Raw genomic sequence first — 19,832 nt, 5'->3', positions numbered from 1 at the left:
ACTTCTGTCTTCCGAGTGGTCGTGGTGATAGAAGCCGTTGCTTGCTTGTTTGATTTTAGGAATTGTGTGTTTATGAAAATTGTGAATGGAAACAGTATAAAATATGTATTAAACTATACTTAAAATTGTGTTTCTACATTGTTTATTAAATAGTATCCAGCAGTAGTAGTAAATTTTATAAATTGTGACCGAAACGTCTGAAAGTAAATCTCGATTCTCGTCTGAAGGTACGTTACTTTTATTTATATTGAATATTGTGTTAATTTAAAAAAAGAAATGCGGGCTTATCAGGCTTATATAAATCAAAATATTACATTATATAATACATTTTATAGATGGCATCCAGAATAACAAACCTGTAAGATAAATAGATTACTAGGGTATTAGAGTTTTTAACATCATGTTATTTTATTAAAAACAAAGCTTATCATATAATATCCTTTATTGGGTATAGATGATCAAAAATAGAGACTTGATCAAAATAAAACAGTAATTTTCGGCAGGATTGTGAAATGAACACTAGGTTGTTTTACAACAATTGATAGTCAATTATGAAAAAGTGGAAATTCTTTTATACCAAATAAAGTATGCTCATATTTACATGTATACATAACAGCATTTATGTATAGGGAAATTTGTTATATAAAGAAATGAACACTTAACAATACAAGTTATTCTTGTGAGCTAGTTAAAATATTAACAATGTCATAATATACAAATTTATTCATGGCAAATGATTTTTTTGATCTTCACCACAATATACTTTTTTTTTATTAAATGTTAGCTGACAGTGAAAGTAAGTGTATATTGACACAGAACATGTATCAGGATACCCTTACAACCAAGGATAAGAAATTTCAATTCATTCATGGATGCAAATTGCTCATTCTAACTAAAAATATTTATTATATTCGTCATAAAATTTTTATCATACCAACTGTGCTTATTGGAAAACCCTATAATATCCTTATATTATATGAAATAGACGTTTAAATGACATTATATATGAAATTCTTGTAGGTCTGAGAATCGCCAACATACCCCAAAATTATAAGAGTAAGTCAGAACTGTGTTTGCCGGGATTGAATAAATGAATATTTGCATTAAAGTGCCCAATATAATATTTTCTAATATTTTTTCGTCACCGCACCCTATCTCCATCTTGAGAATTCTATCTCTGGTAAAACATGCTTTCGACATTGTCGTGCGAGAGCCCGTAAAATTATGAAGGAAATTTTTTGTCCAAAAGTCCACCGTAACTTCTTACGCGCCCCAGCAATATTCCTAACAAGATGAAAAAAAATAACATAAAAAATGTCTCCAATAAATTTTTACTACACCGAAATGAGCAATACATCGCATGAGTGGAAGCGATTTCATGCCACATTACACACGCGTGGTGACTGACGAGACGCCACGAGACGAGCTGTTGAGATCTCTTGCTTTTAGTTGTTAAAAAACAAAAGACACGCTTATTAGATCTATTTCAGGTCGCAGCGCTTTAATTAACTCGACATAGTTGCAGCACGGAAACGTTAGTACGATGCTAAGATTCCGTTAAAATTGCCAGCTAGTATATTAACACGTAGATAGGTACGTACGTACACGTAGATACCAGGAATAACCCGCCTTCAGAACTAAAAAGTTAAAATTGGACCATTCGGAAGGTCTCATCATTTGAATCATCAAAATCGGTTGACCTAGTCAAAAGTTGAGAGGTAAACCAAAAAAACTAGTCTAATTTAGAACATCCCCTTTTTAGACTTCAAAAAGTCTCATTTCGAGAATTGTGATTTTATCGGTCCGCGAAATTAATATCTTTTAAAATGTATTCATGAATATTATAATACATTTTGAATATATTTACATAAATTTTAGGTCTTTACCATGTACCTCTTTCCTAACTTTCTCTTCTTTCCATTGTTCTGATGTATGTCTGTCTCGTGTAGGTTGATATTTATCGCCTACTGTTCGTTCATGTAAACTCCAAATAGAAATATACATGGTAAGGAACATATAAATGATCATTAAAATAACCGTAAATAAAATTGTAAATTTACCGCGCAAACATTATTCTTCATGAATGCACTACCATGTGTTATTTGCGTCATTATCCAATTAGTATACCGTAATAAACTAAGACCGAAGGTTCCATAACAATAATCACGTTAATTAAAAATATCTCAAGCAATATTAGATTATTATACCCATATATGAAAAGCCATTTCATAACCCATATCCAGTGCATATGAGGAAGGACCCCATTAACCTTTGTCGCGGCCTTTACGCGCCTTCCCATAGCGATATACCTTTTACAACGTATTGTTGGAAAATATCGCATTTAGAAGTTCAATGATCCATTGTGTGGTGACATTTTATCTCTATAACTAAGGTATACTAGATCTTTTCAAGGCTTCGCTTGCTTTTGTTTCGCTGAAGTTAAGACGCTCGCGGCTAGAGCACTTCTGGCTCCAAATGGAATATTGGAAAAGCTTTAGGTAAGATGTTTAAGTTGTATGTTGTTTTTTGTTGATAATTCTGACATTATATTGCCGTAAGAAATTTCCTGCAATAGAATGTTAATGTAATGTTTCATGTCTCCAATTTTATTTTAACATACCTATTGGTATAACTCACGCAATGAACATTACACATAAACAAGGATAAATATGAAATAAGACGTGGTACGCGTATATTCAGATATAGTTATTGTATATGTAATGTTACTTTAATCATCTTCATCCATCTCACAGAAATATAAGCTATGAAATGTTTAATAATTAACCGACATGATCTTTTGGACATCTCGTCGAATAAAAATGTTTTGTGAAACTCATTATGTACGTTTCATCCTTGGTTATACAATATAGGTACCTACATAGTTAATCGATACAGAAGCCCTAATTCACATAAATCACGTACACGCGAATGTAAATCAGTACATATAATGCCATTAATCAGTGTGTCGTAAAGGTATGAAGTAATATTGTAAACAAATGTCCAGTAATGCTTCCTGCATAGGTAACTAGGGTTTTTAAGTTTAACAAACTTCAGGATATAGCATTTTTTTCTTCATGCTTATTACTGGGTGAACCGATTTAGATGGTTCTTTTTGTATTCAAAAGCTGTTATTTACCATGGATTTCATGCCAATATAAATGGGACTACCATTTATATTTGGTCAAGATTTGCCAATTTGAAGGGAGTTTAGGTTTTTGGTGAAAATAATTATTTTCTTTACGCTCCAAATACTTAAGTTTTTTCACACCCTTCAAAGTTGTATCTTCTCTATGTGTACAATCTCTTGTTGTGTGATTTCTTAAATTATTACTTAAATCATTAATATGTTTAAGTTCAGCCATATACCGTGATTTATCAAACAAATAGGAAAAATCAACATATGTATTTTAAAAGTTATTTGTCGTGAAAATTTTCTATGTAATACAACACATACAATGTGAATACAATATAACCATACTATAACCAAATATATTATAAGTAAGAATAGATTACGTTACAGTTTACCATTTTGATTTCTTTTTACACGCTTTTTATTAGCTTCACCTGTATGTTTGTTTGTTTGTATGTTTGTTTGTTTGTAACTGACTTCTTTGGGCGCGATTTTGACCCACTTTAAACGGCCAGATTTCGTTCAAACTTTGTAGATTTATTGAGGACCGATGACAATACACTAATTTGATAAAATTATTCCAGTTTTCAATTTGCAAAATATGATTTTTGTTAAAGCGTGTTTTATAGTTTTTTTAAACTATTATATTTTATTTCGATTAAAATTCTCCGTAACTATATCAGGATTTTCCGTATACACAAATCGATAATCGCGTCTTTTGCGGAATACAAAAACACTTTCCTTTAGCTAAATATTCATTGTCGCTTTCGCCATTAGGGAATACTTGAAAAGCTGCTACGATTGTTCTCGATCGACGTTTGAAAGACCTATTGCGATATCATCTATGTTGCAATAGTAGAATTGTGGATGTTTCATGGTTAGTCGGTATGTGACGCTCTAGGAATGTGTACAATCCTCCATTGTATTGTTAAATCTGGAGATTGTCTTGAATTTAAATAGAACAGAAATCGTCTGTTTTGGGACGTATTTAGAGAATCCTTGTTTTTACACATTTTTATGGTGAGTAAATCTTACATAGATAGAAATGGCTCTCAGGGAAAGGCCGTGGGTTATGTCGGATTCCTACCGATTAAAATCCCCCTGAATTCCGTCGAGCCCTATTAGTGACCATGGGTAACATGGGTGCTTGTTAAACCTGGTCTTTTGAATGTAAATGATTCACAGGTCAATAAAAAAAAAAAAAATTAATATCCTACGAAACCCTCCGGCTTATATGCACGATTTATTTTGTACAATATGTTTGATAAAAACTGTGAAAAAACTGTTTATCTGTGAACATATAATACAGTTTTTCATATCAAATCCTTCGTTCTTATCTATTCGTTACAAATAATTTCTCTTGAAAAACCTGTCAACAATGCAACAAAGTCCATCTTTCCCCACTTCATTCACATTTCTAAGCCGTCTATTTTGATCAATAAAAAAGAACACAGCCGTAAGTTAATACATCGTGTTCCTTAAGATGTGTTATAAATCGTCCAGGCGCGCCTTGCAGACAGGAGTACACGTATGTTGGGAACGCGGTGCCACGGATATAATTAGCCGTGTCCTGTAAAGCATGAGCTCTAGTCGTGTTCCTGGAACGGTGTGACTAGCATGGAATGAGATCGGCCATCGATGCCGTCTCACTTCCTGGATCGGATGCTTAGAAGGGTTGTCGGTGATAGTGACAATAGTTCGTCTTGTTTTTTATGTATGTTAATTATTTGTTGTCAAAATATTAACTTGTTAAGACAATATTAGCTTTTTTAAAAACAAACAACGATATTCATAACAAAATAAATAAATTTTAAAGTTATTTCCAATACAATAAGCACACACACACATACAATCGTTATGAATACGTTTATACGTTTATTTGCGAGAGTGTGAACTGCAGTGGTCAATACTGTATTGTGTATTATGAATCGAGTCACGTGCATTGTGCCTTTATCGAAGATCTCGGCTACTTTCCCACGTCAGTCAAGTGAGAAGGTACATTTAAATAATACGAAATACGAAATGAACAAATAGGAAAATACTATCTTTCCATCTCCTATTTTACTCACACGCCTTGTTTCCTGGGCAAAAGTAGCCTGTAATTTTCCAATACTAAGTCAATATCTCTGTACCAAACTTCATCAAAATCGGTTCAATGGTTTAGACATAATGAACAGATAGACAGACAGAGTTACTTTCACGTTTATAATATTGTGTGAATATAATATTGTTCAGATTGAGATTGAGATCGTTGACGCGGATCAATTTATTAGAATCCCAGGTAATGCTTTTCGACGACAGTCATTATATTATGTGTACATTGCATACTATAGATTATATATACCTGTATTGTATTTTGATCCAGTTGAGGCTTAAAGTTGAGCATTTGGGTATCAACCATATCGAGATCAGAGCGACCTTATTTTTTAAATAGAACCATAGGTATAGAGACTTACCTACCAATACAATTTAAATTTGAAAATTTGTAGCAGTATTTCCAGTTGAATCTCGCAGAAGTCTTATTTTACACGTAAAGTGCTACAATAATAAGTAGATACTAATATAGGTAGTGTACACATTATTGATATTTTGCATAATTGTATAATGATTATGCGATGATAATGGTTATGATTTCTTTAATTATTGTGAATTATATTAACCCAACCTTTTATATTCGTATATGTAGTTACTCGTACGTCGGTTCCTCGACGATTACAACGTAGTCTAATGAGATCTTAGAATAATGTTACTCACACGTAACAAATTATCTATCCAACTCCGATAAATTTCCTACAGGTCCAAAAAACGTTGCTGCGTTATGTCACTTCTGTATTGCTTACGATGAATGCAATTAAGCATCTTCCTAATTACATAAACAGGAGTACGTACAGCCATCAAGTGTGATATCGTTTCCTTGATGGTGGGGATGCGCACGCGGCGTGCGCTAGATGCTGCATCCGCGATTTTAATTGGTCCACAATGAGTCGTTGCACTTGTAATTATTGTTCTTGGTGAAAGTTGATATATTATTTACCTTTGATAATGAGGAAATACTATACGTGTTTTGTGTACGTTGCCGTTGTTGGGAATATTATTTTGAATACAGGTTGATAACTCCGGCCTAGTAATTGTTATATTTTTTTAGGCTTGGTAATTTGTTTCGGTATTACCATATTGTAACGTGAAGTAAAGTATATCTAATTTAGTATAAAGCTTACGTTTATTACGTAGTAAATTAATTATTTGTATATTTACGATTGATTAATGAAAAGTTGATTAAGGTTTTAATACAGTTGTATATAAATTTATAATCGTTTTTGCGCGAAAGGTAATTGAAAAAGTAATAAACGAACTGCGTGTATTTATTTTGCTTAAAAGTTTGCCGTTCAATTTAAAATGTATTAACGGATTTACATATTCAGGAATGCTTTTGTATCGTTACTTCGGCACTCAATGCACTTATGTTTGCAGGAATTAATGTACATTAAAACATAAGTGATAACTAAGAAAACTAAATATATTTTAATGTAGAACTTTTTAACATCTTTTATGTGAATGGACAATAGATATATTTATATAGGCCAGAATCTTATCTGTTGTTATTAAATTGTGAATACAGTGTAGTTGTTTTTATAAGGAAAAAAATATAACTTCAAACTGATTTTTAAACGAGAATGTTTCGTTGTTCGATGTTTTCATAAATAATTTCATAGTGAAACAAAGAATGTATATTCTAGATATTATACGATTTTCTATTAAAACATGTTTTTCGTAAAAAGATATAATACAATATTTGTTTAAATTATTGCTGTTCATACATTTCAATCCAATTATTTTTAAGAAGAAGTAATAATATTTTAAATATACTTTATCATATAATCATAATATCAGAATCTATACTAATATTATAAAGCTGAAGAGTTTGTTTGTTTGATTGTTTGATTGTTTGTTTGTTTGTTTGTTTGTTTGAACGCGCTAATCTCCGGAACTACTGGTCCGATTTGAATAATTCTTTTTGTGTTGAATAGTACGTTTATCGAGGAAGGCTATAGGCTATATAACATCACGCTGCAACTATTAGGGGCGAAAAAATTACGAAAAATGTGGACAAAACGGGAAAAATTATTCATTCTTCAGGGCTTCTATTGCGTGCGCTGCGAAAACGGTTCAAGATACGAAAAATATATGTATGAAAGAATTATTCCTCTTAAAATGATCTAAAAATAAGTCCGCGACATTATATGTCTATCTTTTAAGGTTACCTTATTAGAACCATTTTTAGGGTAATCAAATATGGTCGAATTTAATGCATTATTTGTAAGAGTTGTAACAACGTAATAATATTAATCTTTATCCAAATAAATATGTTATTGATTAAGAGTATTTAATTGTGAACAATATTGTCTTTGACGTCATTTAATTTCAATGAACACCTTAAAAGATATTACAATTTTAAAATAACACCGACAAAAATCACCCGCGCCGCACGATGTTCAAAACAAAAAATAAATATTATGCCCAAAATAACTACTCCACGCGGACGAAGTCGCGGGCACAGCTAGTATGTAATATAATGTCTAATGAAAGGTCAGTCACTGACCTAGCGAACTTTTAGTAGGTTTTTATAGCCGGTTTCACTACTTCTGAATATGGTCGGGCTAGTTTTTCTTATTATGGGTAAAAATATAAGTCAAAAAGTGTAAATAAGCTATCAGTTTCTTTATCGTCAAGTCGTGTGGCAACTGGCCCTTGGACACGTAATAAAACGATTTTCTGTTAACAAAAAGCGTATAACTCGTTTATGTTATGTTCTAGAATAAATAATGAAAAGAAGCGATCTGTTATCCGAACTTTCACCCATTCAAGATAACAATGTGTCCATTTATGTTCTTAACCGAACCGCAGCGAACGTGAGAGTAATCATCTGTGTCATCTAATATTTGGATGTTGTGATGCTGTAGGAAATTCATGTACCTATACCATACTACAAAAATATATTTATATTAAAGCTAGAACATAAGGGGACGGGTTCATTTTGAAATGGAATAAACGAAACTCTGTATGAGATATTAACATTTTTTTTATTTTAAAGGCTTATTTGCGCTATTTGGCATGATGTTTGTATTGGTTCTAATGTACGCCGCAACGTTCGTATTATTATGTGGATTATGATTGTATTGTGGGAGTCGAGCACGCTTCGACACGAATTGGGCCAACTCGCACCGGGGAAGTATCACACCCACAGAAAACCGGCACGAAATACTGGCATGCCACTGTGTTTCGTACGGTGATTGGGGGAGCCGGAGGCCCGTTTCCTTTTCCATACCCGTCCCAGTCCATTCCTTCTTTCCAGTCGTTAACCCTTTCCTTTTCCCTTACCCCATAAAAGCGGGCAGCGCATTCGCAGAGGCACTACCTTTGTGAATGTTCATGGGCAGTGGTGATCGCTTACCATCAGGCAAACCACCAGCTCAGTTGCCCGCTATGAAATAAAAAAAAACCCGAGTCCATCGAAGTTCGCCAAAATCTACCCGTGCTTACAGAAAACAGCGTTTTTCTAAATATTTCCTTGAATATCATATAAAATATATAATACGTGATATAAAATATAATGATTTTATTTAGTAGTTTATTGAGTTAATAGGTTTGCAACCTACAATGTAAAATTAACGTTACTATGTATAATTATTTCAGTCTAAGTTTTAAGCTAGGTTGTAAACGTTTTATTAGTTGCTTTTATCTTACGCGAGACACAAAAAGATCCATATTTCGTTATGTAACAAATGATTATTGCCATATAAGTTATTGAACCGATTACATACAGCGCTGGTAATAACACACAATGGGTTCTTTACGAAATTGCTACTGAGGGAAGTTTTCTATCGACAATCACAAGAAATACTCAACTATAGATTTTCTTATCTTAAGTGAAGTAACAGTTAGTTATATATAATTTGTTGCGTGTTTCGACGGCGTTATTGAAGATTACGTCGATGGTTTGCGAAAAAATGCGTACCTATTACGGGATATTTACTAGGAATTGAAGTTTTCGCATTATGGCATGTACCCTCATAGAAGGCATGTGTCTCGGCAGTGGGAACATATATGGGCTGATGATGATGAAATTTTCGCATAAAATACATATTAAAATTCATATAGTTTAAGCTTTTATATGTTAATTATATAAAACTATAAAACTGCTTTTGCCCGCGGTGAAATATATAATTCGGTGAAATATGTTTTTATACATATACACCTTCCTCTTGAATCACTCTATCTATTTAAAGAAACCCCATCAAAATCAGTTGCGTAGTTTTAAAGATTTAAGTATACATGGGGACAGAGAATGCGACTTTGTTTTATACTAAGTAGTGATTAACAGAACAGTAATTATAAATGTTCAATGCCCTTGAAAGGATCCCAGCGGGAACATGTGCATGGAATGGGAGAGGTCGTGCTGCGCGATATTGATTCTTTATTTGTACATGATTCGATATTGTTTATGTACTCTGCAAATCCCAATTGAAATCGTAATTAAAAACATGCATCAATAAATCCCTTAGCAATTTTGATAAGATACCAGCATACACCAAAAGTACTTTCAAATATATACACCTTCCCAAAAAAAAAAACGATTTATAATATAAATTTTTTTTTATCTTATAAAAGTTGTTTTAATGTAAGAATCAGTACTTAATAATAGGTTCCGAATGTTCATTCGATCGTAGACATTATTTTGTGATGACTTTTAAATATTTTTTGTATTTACAGGAGGAATAAGATTATAACGATGTTTTAAAAATTGCATTCGCATATGCTGGATAAATAAGATCAAATGTTGTCGCTCATATACCTAGGTCTGGTACATAGTTAACCAGCTCTCATTTGTGAACCGCATGTGGGTCAGTCCACTGTAACCGATAGTTATTTGTTACTGTATCAACGCACGACAACTGTAACAATATAACTGAACCATTGGGAAAAGGTTTTGTAATTGAAACTATAATACGAGAAAACTGGAAAATTTACCTCGTGGTTTGATTTACTGGGATTATTGTTTCAACTCGCGTATTGGTCCTAAAGGAAGTCCATTTCAAATAGCTCCTGCATATTTCAATTATCTTGCTAGTATTGGCATTTTTTTTTAAATTTCATAGCAATAGAAGTTACCATTAAACGATTTCAGTAAGTAGTAGTAGGTACTACGATTTGCTTCTTTATGAGTTATGCCATACGGACTAACTCTTAAGTTAATTTTTGCTGGCCTATTATAAAATTACGATTTTTCCACGTTTAGTGAAATAGTAAACTAGTCATTAATTTTAGAAGTTTATCAAAATTCTACTTGATAAACATGATATGTGAAATTTGAGAAATAACTAAGATATTGCTTACACATTTTAAAAATAGATTTACGCAACAAAGCAATTTCTATAAAAAGAGGTTTAGAGATTTTTTTCGTATCAAAAAGAAAACGGCAAACTATTCGCAGAAACTTTCAGTCCCAGCCTGGGCAGCACTCAAGGGAAATTCTTGAGCTTCGACTGTAGTTGGTTCAAATACTTATGCAACTCCGTGACCCAATCCTCGATGAGAAAATACGTTCTGTCTTTTAATTATATAGTTAAAAGGCTAACATATGACCTTAAGACCATGTGGTGCAACAGATAATCACCGGCCTAGGCATTACCTCGTTAACGCACTTACGTGACTTTGACATTACTGGGGCAAATGATTTGCGCTGTTGAATTTGATGAATTTGTTTTAATTCTTATGTTAGTTCTTAGTTTAGCAGTAAGTACGCCGTATTATAGGGTTCAATTGTAATTCCTTTTTTGCGTATTGTGAAGTTAAGTTTGCAAATTGGATGATTTTAGAATTAAATTATTAAGACCAAATTAACCCACTTTTTTGGGTACACATTTTCTTTTACAATTTTCAAATTTTGCTAGGACCTGTGGTTATAAGAATATTTGGTGTGTTTTGATTGCTATTATTACAGAAATGTTAAAACACATACTATAATAATTTTCCCGTATAAGCTAGCATACCTCAGTAATATAATGGGTCAACTTATTACTAGTCGTGTACTATACTATATACCTTTACTACATATCCCGGCCTCGCTCGCATCCCAACCGGACACACATCTGACACCCGGCGACACACAAACATGACACACATAGTTGAATCATTATTGACTACTTATAATGGAATGCAACATGAGATGTTGCTTTCTTGTTAGTGCTGTTTTTTTTATAATGACGCTTAGATTACTCTCCATGTGCTTTTGTTTTATACAAGATGTACAAGGAGTATACATATATTATTATCGTATTCAGCTTCATTGAATAAGTACAATAAAAGTCGCAATAGATCTGTTAAAAATTTGACTTTGCAAAACCTCGAACTTGAAAATTAATTAAGGCATGAATATTTCATAACTGAAGATCGGCCATATCAAACAATCTTGATGCTGGACCACTGCCATTGTAACAAAGGCCATTGAAGAGGTTCCATATTAATCTCGACCCCTTTGAAAGAGGAGAGCCATTTCATGAAAAATGCGGTGCGGTACTACGGCGTGTCCCAGCGCTTCGAAATTCGAATATTCTTTTAGTATTCGTCGCTCCGTAGGCCTCGTTGTGGCTGCAGCCCGCAGTATCGCTTAGACCTACTTAGCGGACGGTCGTGTCTGCTATCGAGTGCCAAATAAATCTGCATAATATTGATATGAACATGAAACTTTAAAATAACTGTATAACAGTATTTGAACACGGTGACGTTTATGCTTATTTAACGTGCTACTTGTGCCATTGATTCTTTATACACGGAATTGTTCATTGTGTAAGTAATTGAAACTTTTGACACTTCTTATTTTGATTTTGATAAGATATTTATTGGTAAGTTTTCCATTAACCGGTTCGAAAGCAAGGCTTTGTTAGTGAAACTGGTAAAGCTAAATAATTGCAATGTAAAAGTACGTCTTGGCAGTATATAAATATAGAGGGTCGTCATGAATATAATGATAAATTTAATAATATGGTACATCACGAGAGCATATATAACGTAAATCGATACAGATTATAATGAAAAGTTATGTATAAAAAAAATATTTGAAAAATACCTAAATACAAACAAGTTCTAAGCACGAAATAACTCCACAGCTACAAAAATAACCACAACATTTTGAAATCGACATTTCGTTAAACGTATTATAGGAAAAAATATTAATTATTACCTCTTAAGTACCCTTATTACCACGTGAACGAGAAATTTCCTCGTTTATTTGTCACCGGTATTACAAAGTGATTGTTATCACGCGTTGCAATAGTAGCCGATAAATAATTTAGGAAACACCTTTAATTTAGCACTTCATTACCTGATTAGTTTCTAATTATTGTTTCCAAATAATTTACAAGATTGGCGTTATACGCGATTAAACACGTTGTGCGTAGTAATTAATTCATAAAAACCAGATTTTGCGAGTCAACAAGCTTGCTGAGCGGGTTGTTAAATTAATTTTAATTTTCAAACTTATTCGCTTTTATATTTTGTTGTTAATAAGTGTTTTATCGATTCAAACTGTTCAGGAGGTTGATCGAGTTCTGCGGTGTTATTGAAAACGATATCTAATAAATATGCAGTTAAATATACTGGAAAAGAATAATGGACATGGTTGAGGAGTTTATAAAAGGTCAAATATGAAAGTTTTATTAAACTCGACTGGAATAAGAACTTTTTTAAATGTTGTTTCGCGTTGGAACAGTATTTGTTAAGGTACCTACTACTGCCGTTTTGCAGTGCCACCATCTACTTCTTCTTTTTCTTCTTCTTTATTTAATGGCAACACCCGATTCCACTGAAGACGGATTTTGCCAATCACATTTTGTACAGATAATCAAAAGTTTTTATTGTCGTGTTATTACGGGCTTGTATTAACTATACTCTGTGCTAAAGAAATGCCACTAAAGGTCGCTGCAAATATTGTGTTTGTTTAATAAGTCACATAATTTAAAGTATATACAGCAAAGGGTAACGCTTAATTGAAAACATTGGACATTAACATACTTTGTAACTTCCTCCTTTAGTTATTCTGGGAAATTCTTTATAGTTAGGGTTAATTATAATTTTATAGCATCTGTAAGCATACGTAACCCGATTCCTGGTGCTAAAGAAGAAGAAAGAAGTCTATATTTCAAACATAGATACCAATGATTGTTATCACGGGTGAGAATTGATTTATATTTACCATCACGCACGTGCAATATAACATCTTAACGATCAGTTAGTAAATAAACACTTGCATCTCAAAACGCTTACCGTCAGCGGTCATTGACCCCGCTCCGTCCATTTTAGAACTGCGACCTTTTGTTGTTAAATTTCTTATCTATAGATATTAGGTATACCGTATTACCATGTTTTAGTTACACTTGTAAATGTATTATTGCACTATGAAATTGTACCTATGATTATTTTTAATATCGTATACAGAAGGCTTTAAGATCTTAGTTATGTATTTTTATTTTGTAGCCAATATTAATTAACTTAACGTTACCAGTCTCGTTTTGAGAACGAATCACAATTTTAAATCGTATATGACTTATCAACCTAAGTACGTAGTGTTTTAATTCTTGCCCAAAAATCGTCACAGTAATAAATGAATTATGAATACGGCATTTCTCATTTTTTTAACGCCGCCGCGGCCGTAACTATCATGAATAATCAAACTATAAGCTGTGACAGTCAGTGGTAACAGAATATGATGTTTTATGCAATGAATTCACGATTATTTAAATATAACCATCAGCCGCTTATGACGTAATCTCCTATTAGCAATGCACAGGAAGCAAAACAAAATTCTAATCTCTTATAACACGTTTCAAAGGACATTATTATGTTTAAATCCCGCCAGAAGCGTGGTTTGATCGAGCCATTTTCTTCATAATATTCTCAAAACATTAGATTTCATTGGCACGAAATGTACGCTGCATATAGATTTAGGTGAATATCAAGTTTGAAATCGACAATTGCTCTACATTGTTAGTGTTCCGGCGCGGAAAATTATTATTTGACTTTACAGCAGTTCTCTGAACGCTTCCAGTTAATTTCCTGTGCTACTGTTTTTCCGCCTTACGTGGCCTATTTTCTATTGACACGCGCTTTGTGTTTGACATTTTTGCGCGAGCATTTTGATGGCAACTTTTCGGGCATATGTTATATCATACATACTACATTAAATACTTCATGCATTTTTGCAATATAACACATATAACGTGTTTTTTTATATTTTTAATAACGTTTAGTTTATTAATGGACCAAAACTATGCTTTTAAACGCGACACGACATTCGACCTACTTATTTAACAGAATTTTAATATTCCAGTTTCAAAATAGTCATATCAATCTCGAATGCTATGATGAATGCAATCTTCTGAGTTTCTACTGGACTTCTGCCAATGCAAAGACCAGACTTTAATTCGTAAATCTACCGTTTAGTTTACAGTAAGTTCTAGTTATTTAACATGGAGTTCACGTGTTTTTGCTTATTTAAACAGGGATATTTCGGGCTCGCATCTTGTTTTACATTCACATGGACATGTTTATCGTCTAGAAATACGAGGCAGGAGCGCAGTACAGATACGATAAAGATCTAAACAAATATTGGGGTTTGTTAAGTCTGAATATTTATTTTTAAAACGACAAAAAACGAATTGTAATATAATTCTGTATACTTTTATGAAGCTCTTAAGGTATAGGCATCGATCACACCATTGCCAGCTGATCGTATGTACTTCACGTAAAAAAGTAATGTTAGGTGTTATAAAGCGTTCAACATAACTTACGTTTATATTTGTTATTTTATAAACAATAGTGAAGTTCACTTAAGTGGTCATTGATAAATTTATGGAAATACTTAGTATAGACTTTAATGTATTCGTAAGTTCCCATCTTTCGATCGGAATTTCCAACTTAGGCGACACACATGTTGTTCGAATACCATCATCTGATAGAGCCATTGAAAGTTTTTTTGTGAAGAATGCTAACTTTCGAATGGCTTGTAAACATTTCAGACACTTATGTTCGTATGGACTGGTATTGTTAGGCGCCAGATCGTCGCGACCGAGCCACTGCTGCGATTTCCCCCACCCTCTGCTATACAGGCTTATGTAACTTCACGTCCTTGCAGATTTGCAATTATTATATAAAAATGCACTTAACTCACTAATCAGGTTGTTTCTGCAGTGGAACAAAATTCGACGTCGAGAGTTGAGCATAAGTGGCTTTGGGGTTCTACGCTACGACTTTCAAGTTCAGTTAAAAGTTCTTTTTGAATTTATTACGTATACAAAGGGCATCCTTTTATACAAGATCTTGTAAACATGATTGATTATATTCCCGGATATGATTAATTTACGTCCTCTCCATCTAATGATGAAGTCGTAATGGCCACCCATCTACGTGACGGTTCTTATGCAATATTTAACAGGCTGAAACTGCAAGCAATTTACTATAAAAAGACTTTTGCAAAAAATACCAATGACTCTTTAATGATGGATGAAGCCGGATGCAGTGAATGGCGACAATTATGAGTTTGTTCTATTGACTAAGCTTAGCAATTTAATTTATTTGGACCGCTCTTATGATATATAGATTTTTAAATTAGTCTCTCATCTTATTGCCTGACCTGCCAATAATTGTTTATTTTGCCATTTCATTGAATTCACATTCAAAACATACAACGCAGAGAAATCGGTGCATAGCTGGTGAAAGTTTGTCCGTAAGATTAACTGTAAATTAATGAAATCGATTGGTAAAATCGAAAAGTATAATTAAAAAAATATATATATGTGCAATGTTGATGAATATTTACGCAGGCGACACTCAGCAGACAGCATGATGCAGAACAATCGAGGTGCAATGAACCTAAAGGAAGGGCCTTGCCATAATCGATTTGCTAGCAACACCATATCGAACGGCTCTATGAATCATGCGCGCACCACATGCGTTGAGATACACGCAGCTATACCTTAGTTTAATGTTTATTATATTTATAGTTTATCTCCATATATATATGAAGATTTATGAAAATTATTCTGCTCTTTCCAGAAGCTGATATTAATATTATTTCAATTCCATCCATTGTTTCTATATAACTTAACCAAGTGATTGTCAATTTTCAATTTGTGCGTGCTTTTTTCAATGGCTAAATTCAATACGTGAAATAATGATATAATCAAAGATTACTCATACTTGTAGTACGGGCTTATATTATGTATCGATCGATTTGCATATCGGCGTTAAGCAATCGAGTCCCGTTAGTTCTAATAATGCGATCGCCTTATGAGTGGTTATTATTATCCTACATTGAAAGCGTAGTAAGATTAGAGCTGTTAATAAATACAACAATTGCTTAAGGAATATCATTTTGAAGAGACAATTGTATATTAGCATAGTATATTCGAAATCTCTTAAGAAAATTCTCGCTGTCTTCCAATAATAGAATGTTCCTTTTGGAAAACTGTCCGACTATTATATCGACGACTAGAAATCTAGGAAACACTGTATTCTCGATCGTTGCCCGTTGGTTTGCTTAAATTAAATAAAAATGGATCGATATTGGCAGTTAAGAATTATAAATAGTAACTAATTGGGTAATTACAAAATTTATAATGGTATAACGGCTTCCGTTTAAAAAGATACTGTTTTGTACTAAAAATAATATTCATACATTAATAACTCAAAGGTTCTGTAAAACATTGGATATTATCAAATTCATTCTTCCCATAGTTTATGGTATCATATCTTTGTATCTGAGTTTACACACGTGCGACGCGTGCTTTAAACACAGCTGACGTCTGTTTGACATGCCGGGTTTTATTTCCTTTGCCTATACGGTGTATAGAATAACGGTTCTCAGTTGCTGTTACCTTTGAATGAAGTTCATTAAGGTATGATGCTAATGGATCCTTAGGTTTTATACTATAATGATATGAAAAAACTAAACTATAACTTTGCAAGCGTTTTTCTAATGGAGTATAAGTTATAACGATTATTTTATGTTTTTATTACAGTGTTTTATTAGATGGTCATTGTCTAAAAAGTCGTCTACTTGGACACAAAATATATATTTTAAAGTAAAATATTTTAACGATAAAATATAAAAGAGAGATAATAACATTTCAATAAATTAAAGATGCTATATTAATTATCGATATTTTATAATTTGGTTTATTATAAAAAAGTCGTTAGAGGAGTGAATAGTGTGTGGTGGCCGGATAAGCTTATCTTTACCTTGTACCATAATTACGGAACTTATGACTTCATACACTGTGTATATAATTTGATAAGCTTATAATAATATAAGCAATTAATGAAATGAACATTTGTGTTAATATTTAAGTCGTTTGCGTATCAGAATAATTTGATATTGATTAATTGCAGTGTTTTTCTTCAACTTCACAATGACTGATATTTCAAAATATAAAGAATTAGTGTATTTATAAGTTTAAATTGTAGAAGTAGAATATAAAAAAAAATCTTTTTTTACACGCTTTTTATTAGCTTCACCTGTATGTTTGTTTGTATGTTTGTTTGTATGTTTGTTTGTAACCGACTTCTTTGGGCGCGATTTTGACCCACTTTAAACGGCCAGATTTCGTTCAAACTTTGTAGATTTATTGAGGACCGATGACAATACACTAATTTGATAAAATTATTCCATTTTTTAATTTGCAAAATATGATTTTTGTTAAAGCGTGTTTTTTAGTTTTTTTTAAACTAATATTTATTTTATTTATATGTTTATTAACAGAAAGGATATTCTCAATAATCAATCAACAAATCTATGCTATGATAATGATGAGGTATACAAAACCTCTTATTTTCTATGTCATTTAGACCAAACGACGCTAGCAACATAATTACATCTGTTATATAATTTTACTATCGACACCCCAACGCTTCCTCATGTGTGATAATAAAACACTACTACATTAACATGCACGAGGGTTGTGTGCGTGTGTGTGTGCAAAGTTTGCGTGTGGTCGCGACTCGCAATGGTGGTCGCCTAATATCAGCGGATGACTGAAGAATTATTCCATTTATAGTTTGACCGTTATGTGTTTAAATCACTATAACGTTTATATGGGGCGTTAAAATTATATTATCTTCAACGCATATTTTTAGAGATGCTTCAACACCTCACAGATTAGATTCATACTCTTTCTTGTATAAAAAGTAGCTTTTCAAACTTACTTTAATTTTATTTCATATTTAGGTACTATCTATACTATCCATCAGTTCTGATAATTACATCTGCTCGTGATCGTGTAATTATATGGTCAGTTAAAGGTCCAAATATGTGGATATTTAAAAATCTTACCAAAAATAGGATTAGAACCTTATTATTATTTCTGTCAATTTATCGTAAATATGATCGATTTGTCCACACTCTGCGACCATATTTTCAATAAATGAAGTGTTTAGTGCACAGAATTAAAATTGGAAACGTTTTAATTTGGCTAAAATTATTGCTTTTTTTGAATAACTTATGACTACACTCACACTAAAATCTAAGAACTTATTTCCTGATGGCCCGATTTACGTAGCGTGCATGATAAATAGCTTTGGCGATATTCCTTCGATCTAGTATGACTTTTGTTACGTGACCGTTGGTACAGGTCTATTATTGTGTCTTATATAGGTCCACTAACAGAATGGTTTTTGAAAGCAATATGTGTACTTTACTTTTACTTCAGGCGTTTTAAGCGAATTTAGAGAAAAGTGTTATGGCTTAGATAGCGTCTCCAAAATAGGAATCATGGTAATCCTTGCTAAGTTCCGTTTCACGTCCGCGTAATATCTGGTAATTTGTTAAAATGGTTCTTGTAAATAAAGACGGTAACGTCGCATTAGGCTACAAACGAAAAAAGATGACAAACGACCCTCCCAAACGACGCGGCATTAAGGAGCATTTAGTAAATGGCGACTATTGTGCAATCTCGCAATTTAGCACCGTCCTCACAATGACTGCAAATGGTGTTTACTAGTTGAACCTGACCTTCACGAGGCTATCTACATTATCCTGTTAGGAAGCCCAGGAATGCCGCGACCGGTTCCATTTACTCATTAGCGGACATGGATGCTGTTATCGTTAATTAATCGCTGCTGAATAAATTATTGGACATTATTGGCGGTTACAATGGCCAATTTGAGAGTTTGTGTTAAATTTAGTACGTATAATTTGTAATGATTTAATATTAATATCTTTCTCGTGAGCTAGCTTGTTAAATTGATCAGTACTATAGATGCCAGACCAAAGGAATTGACTAAAAGTAATAGTATTCATAACCTATACTACACCCATAACTTATATAATATATATACCCATAATTGGCTAAATGTCACCTGTTCATGAAAGATATAAACTTAGTAATTGTATTTAGAAGCTATATATATGGTATGAATATATGAAAAGTTTTGTGCGGCCTGAAAACCTCGTGTAACACTAATCACGACAAGTTTGCTTGAGAACGTAAATGATTAATTCTCTCATATTGAGCTATGCGGATATGCACACGATGTTTGCAGTTGGACGTTAAGTTTTAAAGCCGGCTTCAAAAGCGCTGGAATGATATAGTGTGGGGCTGAAATCCGTAATAACGTCATATTATAACTAGTCGGAAGGAATGAAGATTTA

The 19,832-nt window shown here is 32.8% G+C and overlaps 1 protein-coding gene across 1 annotated transcript in view; it reads left to right on the top strand.

Annotated features, from left to right (window-relative positions):
- Positions 1-12: 12 nt before the first annotated feature.
- LOC119834838 overlaps positions 13-19,832 on the top strand; it is a 45,683-nt gene continuing 25,863 nt past the window's right edge. The window contains exon 1 of the mRNA XM_038359353.1: positions 13-227. The gene's annotated coding sequence lies outside the window, so the exon portion shown is untranslated. The remainder of the gene's footprint in view (positions 228-19,832) is intronic.

The sequence above is a fragment of the Zerene cesonia genome, chromosome 20 (assembly GCF_012273895.1).
Source record: "Zerene cesonia ecotype Mississippi chromosome 20, Zerene_cesonia_1.1, whole genome shotgun sequence".
Classification (NCBI taxonomy): Eukaryota; Metazoa; Arthropoda; class Insecta; order Lepidoptera; family Pieridae; genus Zerene; species Zerene cesonia.
Note: the sequence above shows the minus strand (reverse complement) of the source record. Positions and strands in the feature narration are given on the sequence as shown.